Here is a 9,917-nt window from a genome sequence, read left to right on the forward strand (position 1 = left end):
AAACAGCCCATCAGTAAACTGCAAGGTTTGTTCCCTTCTCTCTAATGGTATGGCTTTCTGTACAGTAAGTCCCCTGCATATGAATCTTCAAGTTGCAAGCTTTCAAAGATACAAACATGTATTCACATGTCCAATCATGTGTTAGCCCATGTGTCTGGCATGCATTGTCACATGTGTGCATCCTCTACAAATAGTTGTGGTTTTGTGTACTTTACAGCACGATAGAGTATAACAGTATAGTATCTTCATTTTTTGCCTTTTCACTTGATGCCAGCTCCTGTATGCCAGCTGTTGTACTGTACTACTGTACTTTTCAAGGTACTGTACTATTTGATTACAAATGTTTTCATTATTTTTTGTGTTTATTTTTTATGTATTATTTGTGTGAAAAAAATTATAAACCTATTACAGTATTATAAGTGCAGTGCTATATAGTCATTTGTGTTAGTGGGTACCTAGGGTAAATCTGTTGGTGAAGCTCGCTCAGTCGTGTCCGACTTTTTGTGACCCCATGGACTGTAGCCTACCATGCTCCTCTGTCCGTGGGATTCTCCAGGCAAGAATACTGTAGTGGGTTGCCATTTCGTTCTCCAGGAGATCTTCTCAACCCAGGGATCAAACCCGGGTCTCCCGCATTGCAGGCAGACACTTTACCATCTAAGCCACCAGGGAAGAATTCTGTTGGACTTACAAGCAAATTAGACTTATGAACAGGCTCTTAGAACGTAACTCATTCATATGCCACGGACTTACTATATTTGTCAAAGTACTACTCAGAATCATTACTGCCACTCTGCCCAGATCCTCCAATCTTACTACATGGAAACTGAGCCCCAAAGGCATTCTAATCTGCACTAGAGAAACTTGAAAAGATAACAAAGCAGAAAACCCATGGCAAGACAAAGTAGAGACTTGTTCCTCTCTGCCCACTTTACCTGTCTCCACAGGTGTAAGTGTCCCCCAAGCAAACAGGCTTGCCACACAGGGCAGGCAAGAAGAGTCACTCCTCTGATTACTAGGAGAACTGGGGCAAATCCTATTAATACTTTGACTGGGATCTCAGATTTTCAAAAGGGAACTTGGGAAATCCTGACAAGTAGCCAATGCCAATACCTCCTGCTACAGGAAAGTTTCGAGTTAGATTCCCCTTTTAAAGGCACCAGAAGCCACAGCCCTCCCCTCCCCCACTTCCCCACCTCCAACTGCCATGGTAGTTTCAGACCAGAGTCTATAAAACCAACTAAGATTGGTTTTCTGATCAACAAAAGACAGTTCCTCTGGGCCTTAGTAGGAGCTCTTTTCTTTATCAGGAATGCCTTCTTCCAGATACCCACATGGATGGCTCATTTGAGCAAACGCAGGAAGCAGGCTGTGCACGTTTGCACTAATGTCACCTTGTCAGAAAAGTCTGACCATCCTGTACAAAATTGCAGTGCTATCACCTCCAGAACTCCTAGCCCCTTTGCCTGGCTGTATCTTTCTCCATAGCACATATCACCACCTGACATACTAGATATTTTACTTATTTATTATCTGTCCCCTGCCCCCCTTGAAAATATAAGCGGCATGAACACAGAGAATTTTGTCTTAATTGTTTGCTACTATAGTCCCACTGGGGCTTTCCCAATGGCTCAGTGGTAAAGAACGCAATTAAAGAGAATCAGGTTCAATACCTGGGTTAGGAAGATCCCTGGAAGAGAAAATGGTTACCCATTCCAGTATTCTTGCCTGGAAAAAATCCCATGGGCAGAGGAGCCTGGTTGGCTATAATTCATGGGGTCGCAAAGAGTCGGATATGACTGAGTGACTAAGCATGCATGCATAGCCCCACTCCCTAAGATGGTGTCTGACTTACAGTTATTACTATTACTATTAGGCTTAAAATAGTCGCTTGTGCTTGAAGCTCTGTTGATTGGCAGCTGACCCCTTCTAGGCTCCATTTCCATGAAATAAGTGAGTCTCAGACATATGTGTTCCCACGAATCCCTCGGAAATTGGCCCAAATGCAGATTCCCAGGCACCATCCAAGCAAGAACTGACTCATTGGAAAAGAGCCTGATGCTGAGAAAGATTGAAGGCAGGAGGAGAAGGGGACAACAGAGGATGAGATGGGTTGGATGGCATCACCAACTTGATTGACATGAGTTTGAACAAGCTTCAGGAGTTGGTGATGGACAGGGAAGTCTGGCGTGCTGCAGTCCCTGGGGTTGCAAACAGTCGGACACAACTGAACGACTGAACTGACTGACTGATTTCATCTGAACCTCATTCAGCCCTATGAAGTCTTTTTCTCCTCATCTTAGAAATAAAAAACTGAGGTTTAGGGAGCCTAAATGATTTATTCAAGTTCTCAGGTTGACGTTTCTAAGTCCTCTAGTGCTCACAGCAGCATCACTGAATTAGTCAGCTTGTGAGATAGGCCGCGTGGCTAAGTGAGGACAATTATGTCCCCCTCCTGAAGAGTATTAGAGCTCAGACTAACCACGCAGGGTTTCTTTCATGGCTGGAGCACTCTACCTGGGACAGGGATCAATCAGTTTAACCCTGGGTACCACAGATAACAGGTCAAAGGTATAAGAGCTCTGGAGCTCTCTAAGTTTCTGGAATTATCTTAGAATTTCACCTCCTACTCATACTTCTTTTTTTAGACATGCTGGGAGGCATGTGAGATCTTAGGCCCCCAATCAGGGATCAAACTGATGCCCCTTTCATTGGAAGCACAGAGTCTTAACCACTGGCCTGCCAGGGAAGTCCCTCCTGCCCTTACTTCTGATCCTGATGCTCTGGGCTGCCCTTTGTTTAATCTACAACTTCTGATATTTCCTGTCACCCCCATCCTTTGCCTGTTCTGTCTGCAGTTGTTCCCTTGAACTCCTGTCCTTTAGACTCAGCCTAGTCATCCCCGGCCCTCACCACTCCGGTGGCACTGGTGTTTCCCACTCTCTGTTCCCTTGGCCTAGCACCCTGTTTGTGCTTATCACACTGCTTTGGAACTGTCTGTCTCGTTTCCTTGATTAGAAACTCCTGGGAGCAGAGTGTGTTTGTTGATCCTCCAGTGCCTAGCATAGTCCCTTGAAAGGAGGTGCTCAAGAGCTATTTGTTGAATTAATGAATGAATGAAGTCCACGTGACTGTACTGCCTGGGACTCCAAGTTACATGCTTAGTACAGAGCTTCCATTGCCACTGTCTTCAGCAGAGACATATTTTCTTACTGTGGTCAGTGTCATAAAAAGTCCTGGGCTCTTCTGAAAACTGGAAGTGGCCTGGCATGATCTATTTGCACATTAATATTCAACCCCACTGAAAATCAGTGACATAAATTAAAATAGATGTTATTTTCCCTTACCAAATTTCCATTGAAAAATCTATTGCCTGGTGTTGATCAACATAAAATGAAGTGTACATTCTCACCAAGGTCCAGATTGAGCTAATTTTCTAGGGATGACATTATAAGTGATTACTCCCCTGCAAAATGTTCATACTCTTGAACTCAGTGGCTATTGCTTCTAAAATTTCCCTTAAGAATAATTTTTACAAAAACAAGATTCATGTAGAATGGGTTGTTTCTAAGAGTTCAAATTATTTGTAATAATGGAAGTTATTTACAATGGTGGAAACTGTAAGTACTTAGAGGCTGCAGTGAGTTGTACTCCAAGAACTTAGGGATGAGGAAACTGCATTTCCACTGGCTGCTGAACTGCAGAACCAGCCCAAGATGGATCAGAAACCAAAGAAACAAAGTTAGTGAAAAGAGAGAGAGAAGCTACTGGCTCACAGTACTTGACTAAGCATATCAATTCACAAAATAAATAGTGTGTCTGTCCATCAGAAAAGGTTTTGCACTCAGACTCACAGAAATCAGGGACTTCCCCACCGGCTCAGTGGTAAAAGAATCTGCCTGCAGTGCAGGAGACATGGGTTCAGTCCCTGGGTCAGGAAGATCCCCTGGAGAAGGCAATGGCAACCTGCTCCAGTATTCTTGCCTGGGAAATCCCATGGATAAGAAGCCTGTCGGGCTACAGTCCAGAGTGTCGCAAAGAGTCAGACATGACTTAGTGACTAAACAACCACAACACAGAGATCAAGTGAGTGACCAAGGGCAGAGCCCACTGAAGCCCTCAAGTGCATCTCTTCCAGCAGACATCCTGAGTTCTGTCCTACGACAAGACTATGACTAGGCCATGAAAATTGGGCCATTAGAGGTAACCTACCCTTTTCCTAGGTCCAAGCTCACCAGGGGTCCACCTGATTATCCTGGCATTTGACACAGGAAGAGTTGTAGCATTCTGGTGTCTTTCTCCTCGTAAATTGAAAAAGAGTTTCCAATTATGTTAGTCTTCCAACATAGGCCAAAGGGACTGTCGTTGACATAAGTACTACCATGCACAGTCTGTGTGTGTGCAACAGTTACATTTTTTATTGAATGACAATAAGTGTGGCATTGTGATATCTCCCTCAGATCCCTGTGCAGTAAAGTTAGCACAAAACAGCCTTTCAGAACCTGCTTATCCTTGGGCATGACAAGAACAGTTGCCAGCTGACCTGTTCTTCACACCAACTGCACAGGCAGGCCTCTCTTCATGATTTCTACAAAGAAAAAGAAATCTGGAACAACCAAAATGTCCAATATCAGGGAAAAACTGGAATAAGTTTTGCTAACCCATCCCATGCAATATCAGGTCATTATTTTAAATCTTTTTTTTTCAAAGCATATTTCATTACTTAGAGAAATGTTCACACTACATGTCAAAAATGTGTGATTTGGGGACTTCCCAGTGGGTAGGACTCCGTGCTTCCACTGCAGTGGCACAGGTTTGATCCCTGGTTGGGGAGCTAAGATCTGGCATGCTGTGTGGTGCAGCTAAAAAATTAAAAAAAAAAATTGTAAAGCAATCATCCTTCAAGTAAAAGCTTTTTAAAAGTGTGATTCACACTCCAAAATATTTTCAGGCAGTCTCTTATAAGTTAAACACACAATTACTATACAACCCAGTCACTACGCTCTTGGGCATTTGTCCCAGAGAACTGAAAACGTATCTTCACATAAAAGCTTGTAGATAAATGCTCATAGCAGCTTTACTTAATCGCCCAAAACTGAAAACAACCCAGATGTTCTTCACCTCTTTTTGGTAGAGGCTAAAACAAACAAGGTCAACAGGCAACATGACCAACCTACCTGACTTCCTCTGGTTAATCAAACTGGTATAGCCATATTATGAAATAGTACTCAACAATAAATATAAGTGAATTAATGATACACAACAAGTAGATAGAGCTCCAGAAAATTATGCTGAGTGGAAGAAAACAATTCTAAAACATTATATATGCATACATATACACCAAAAGGCAGGTATGATTCCATTTATTTAATATTTTTGAAACTACAAAATTTAGACATGGAGAACAGATTAGTGGTTGCCAGAGGTCAGGAATGAGTGAAGGAGTATGAGGGGAAAGGGGTGAGATTATTAAAGGGCCAGATGAGAGCATCTTGTGGTAATGGAACTATTCTGGGTCTCCGAGTTGGTTGTGGATACATGGATCTACACACATGATAAAATTGTAAAGACATAACCACACACATATGTATAAGTAAAAGGGGTAGTATTAATAATATCAGTGGACTATAAAGGTTAATATGCTGATTGTGATATGATATTATAGTTCTTCAAGATGTTACCTCTGAGGAAAATTTGCTGGAGGGTACATGGGAGCTCTGTATTATTTCTTACAACTGCACGTGTAAGAAATACAGTTATCTCAAACACTAACTTTAAGAAGTGCAATACAGAATTGTAGATGCAATATGATTGCTTATATAATATTTTTGATATATACGTATGCAGAAAATAGCTACAGTTATTGGCTTTATATAGTAGAGATGATGAATTTTATGGGTGATCTCTGACTCTTTATACTTTTAATGTTTTTCAAATTCCTTACCATGAACACATATTAATTTTATTTTATAAATATGATGATATCTTTAAATATAGCACATTCATTTTTCATAACCATATCTTAGTACCAACTCACACACAGCTTTTATGAACTATCCCCCCAAGACTTAAATATAAAGTGAAAGTGAAAGTGTTAGTCACTTCAGTCATGTCTGACTCTTTTAGACCCCATGGACTGTAGGCCTCTAGGCTCCTCTGTCCATGGTATTCTCCAGGCAAGAATGCTGGAGTGGGTTGCCATTCCCTCCTCCAGGGGATCTTCCCAATCCAGGGATTGAACCCAGGTATCCTGCATTGCAGGCAAATTCTTGACCATAAAAATTCCCAATCCTCTGCTTATACAATTCAGTTTTCAGAACAAAATACAGGACCTTACACTTGAACTCTACTAATCAAGTTGTCCCATTTCTTCATCTGCAACATGAAGAACTTGAGTCAGAAGAACCATGAGGACCTTCCAGCGCTTATAGTTTATGGGCCTCATTCTGGCATAAGGCACTTGCTGGGAACCTTGGTCTATCTGTTTAAAGATTATCTCTAAAATTATCCCAAACACTGAAAGTGACCCACCTTCTCCCAGATACCGTGATCATTCCTTAAGGAGTATCCCAAATTAGAGTGAGAACTTGGCTGCCTCTCCAGGCCTGTGCCTTCCACCCCACGTGGAACCAAAGTCTCCATTAACACAGGGCAGTAAACCGCCAATAATGGCATTAAACTGCCAGCGGCAGGAATCCATGAGTTTATGAATCTATAAAATAATTCATTTTCACTGCTGAAACCATTCAAGCCTCCTAAGTTAGTAAGTAATATGCTTTCGCAAACATCGTGTAGAGGACAGCATGGGGGAATCCCATCTCTGTTCCATTTCCTAAAAAACAACTCCTTGTTCTCTACAATCCTGTTTCTGCCTTCTGCAATAAATGAGGCAGCTTCCCTGCCTGTTCCCCATACTTCTCTCAATCTTTCTCTCTCCCTCTTTCTCTCTCTCTGTGTATAAATGCATTTTGATTCTCTGGAGAACCCTGACTAATACACCTTGCAAAAGTTTTCTCTACTTTCAAATGAATTCCTTTATAGTTCTCTAACCGACTCAATGGACATGAGTTTGAGCAAGCTCAGGGAGTTAGTGATGGACAAGAAAGCCTGGCACGCTGCAGTCCATGGGGTCACAGAGAGTTGGACACAACTGATTGACTGAACTGAACTGAACGTATATTATGCAGCCATGAAAACAAATGAGGTAGATCCCCAAATACAAATATGAACTCATCTCCAATTTATATGTTTGAATAAAAACAGCATGTTGCAGAGTGATATATTTATGTAAAGTTTCTTTCCTCCCAGAGCTCACAAAACTATATTTTCTGAGGGACTATCTGTAGGTATGTAAACATTTAGCAAAGCATCTGGGAGCAGACATATCAAACTAATAACAGTAGCTAAATCTATAAAGGTGGAGAGAAGACCAGGGTGGGCTCAGGTGTCTTCATTTTACAAGGGGAATGTGTATTATTTGTGTAGTTAAAATTCACTTTATGTGGCAACTGACTAAAGGAGTTGACCAATGACTTGATTTATAAGAACTGAGCCTGCCTGCCCCATGGTCTTCCCCATCCTTTCATTTCATCCTTTCAGCTCTCCAGGCTCAAAATCAGGGAGTCACCTTTGACTCCCCTCTTTCTGTGGGTGCCCTCCTACCATCAACCCATCACAATGGGCTGTGGGCTTTGCCTTCAATATCCAATGATTTCTAACCTCATCCACCACCAGGTGTCATATTTTCTCACCTGTGTTATTAAAAGAGCTTACCTGGCCTCCAGGCTTCGCCCCCTTGCCTCCTCACTGCCTCTTCTGGACTCTGTTTCTGTGAGGTTGACCACTCTAAATATCTCACATATGCAGTATTTGTCATTCCGTGACTGGTTTGTTTCACATAGTATAATGTCCTGAAGGTTTATCCATCTTCTTATGACTGAATAATATTCCATTGTTTATATACTAATATTCCATTGTGTGTACCATATTTTCTTTATCCATTCATCTGTCAATGGACATTTAGTTGTTTTTACCTTTAGCTACTGTGCATAATGCTGAAATGAACATGCGTACAGACATCTTTTTAAGATCCTGGTTTCAGTTCTTTCAGATAAATACCTAGAAGTGGGATTGCTGGATAGTTAGTTCTATTTTTAATCTTTCTAGGAAACTCCATGCTGTTTTCCCTAACTGTTGCACCATTTTACATTCCCAGGAACTGTGCACATAGTTCCAATTTCTCTATATTCTTGCCATACTTTGTTGGATAATGGCCATCCTAACAAGTATGAGGTGACATCTCGTTGTGGTTTTGGTGTGTATGTCGCTGATGATTGGTGGTATTGAGCACCTTTTCATATTGCTGTTGGCTGTTTGTATGTCTTCTTTTCAGAAACCTCTGTTCAAGTCCTTTGCCCATTTTTTACAAAGGTTATTTGGGTTTTTGCTATTGAGTAATAGGAGTTCATCATGTATTTTGGATATTAATCCCTTCTCAGATATACAATACTTTCTCCCATTCTGGAATGCCTTTTGACTGTTTCCTTTGCTCTGCATGAGCCTTTTAGTTTGATGTATATTTTTATTTCATTGCCTGTGTTTTCAGTGTCATACCCATGAAACCACTGCCAAAACCAATGCTCTGAAGATTTTCCCTTATGTCTTCTTCTAGGAATTATATAGTTTCAAGCCTCAACTTTCTTCATCAGTATTTCTGTTGCTCTTTTTCCATTTCACAGCACTTTCATACACTTTAAACAGAACCCCCAGAGGGATGTCCTGTGGTGCTGAGTCATGATGACAGGCCCTGAGCCTTTGGGAGTTTTACTCTGGAGGTCAGGAGAGGATGGACACTCTCACCCTGGGGTGTGTCTTGGGAGTCACATATCTGTCCTTCTGCGGCAGACAGTGCCCAGCCAAGCTGACTCAGCAATACCTGTTCCTCGTGAAGGAGCTTACTCAATTCTCAGGCTCTTCTGGAAGCCAGAATCTGGCCCTATGCAAAGGAGATGAAAGGCAGAAGGCCATCTAGGATTGCTTTTGACAGAAGAGCAGCTGGGAGCTCCTAACTGGAGTCGGAGACTGTAACCTTCTGTGGGCCTCTACCGTCCTCATCCTTCCCTGCATGCCACTGTCCACAGACCTCAGTTCACAGCTGAGAACCTTCTGTTCGGAAACTTACAAAATCATGCAAATTTCTCTCCAGCAGAAAAAAGTTAACATTGCTTTCACTAAATGCTACCCAACGAGGCATGGCGAGCAGAAAACCAGAGAGAGCCCAAAGAGTTTAGACTTTAGGCAGGTGACTGCCCTTCTCTGAGCTGGCTTCTCTCATCTATGAAATGGGGAAGAGAAGACTCCTCAAGATCATCCATGAGGATGAAGAGCTTCGCAGATGCTCAATACACAATCCATCACTCTCATTTTGTTTGGATGATACAAACATGATAGAGTCTGAGACCCCTGCTTGTTATCGCATGAAATGGATAGAATTAACATTGATGCAAATAATCAATAAACAATCTATAATAAGGGACAGAAGAGAGTTTCATTTGAGCCAAAGTGAGGAGTATAGCCCAGTAGACACAGATTCAATAAGCACCTGAATTATGTTCCACAGGACCACAAAATAGAGGTGGCTTGTATACACAAAACCTATAAAATTTACATAAGTTGTTTGTCAAGATTTAGGACTGGAGCTGGCAAGAAGGGTGCTTGTTAAGCAGAGATTGGTTGGTGCCCAAAATGGTTGTATAGTTACAAGCATAAACCTTGAGACCATACGATTGCAGCTGCCAGCTGCTACCAGATGTTTTGAAAATATCTGGTGACATCCTTGAATTTGATATAGTTCAAAAAATTCAGGAATTGATGCAGTAATGTGTCTGAAACCACATCCGCAATGGCCACCAGCTCCA

The sequence above is a fragment of the Bos javanicus genome, chromosome 4, assembly GCF_032452875.1.
Source record: "Bos javanicus breed banteng chromosome 4, ARS-OSU_banteng_1.0, whole genome shotgun sequence".
NCBI classification, from domain to species: Eukaryota; Metazoa; Chordata; class Mammalia; order Artiodactyla; family Bovidae; genus Bos; species Bos javanicus.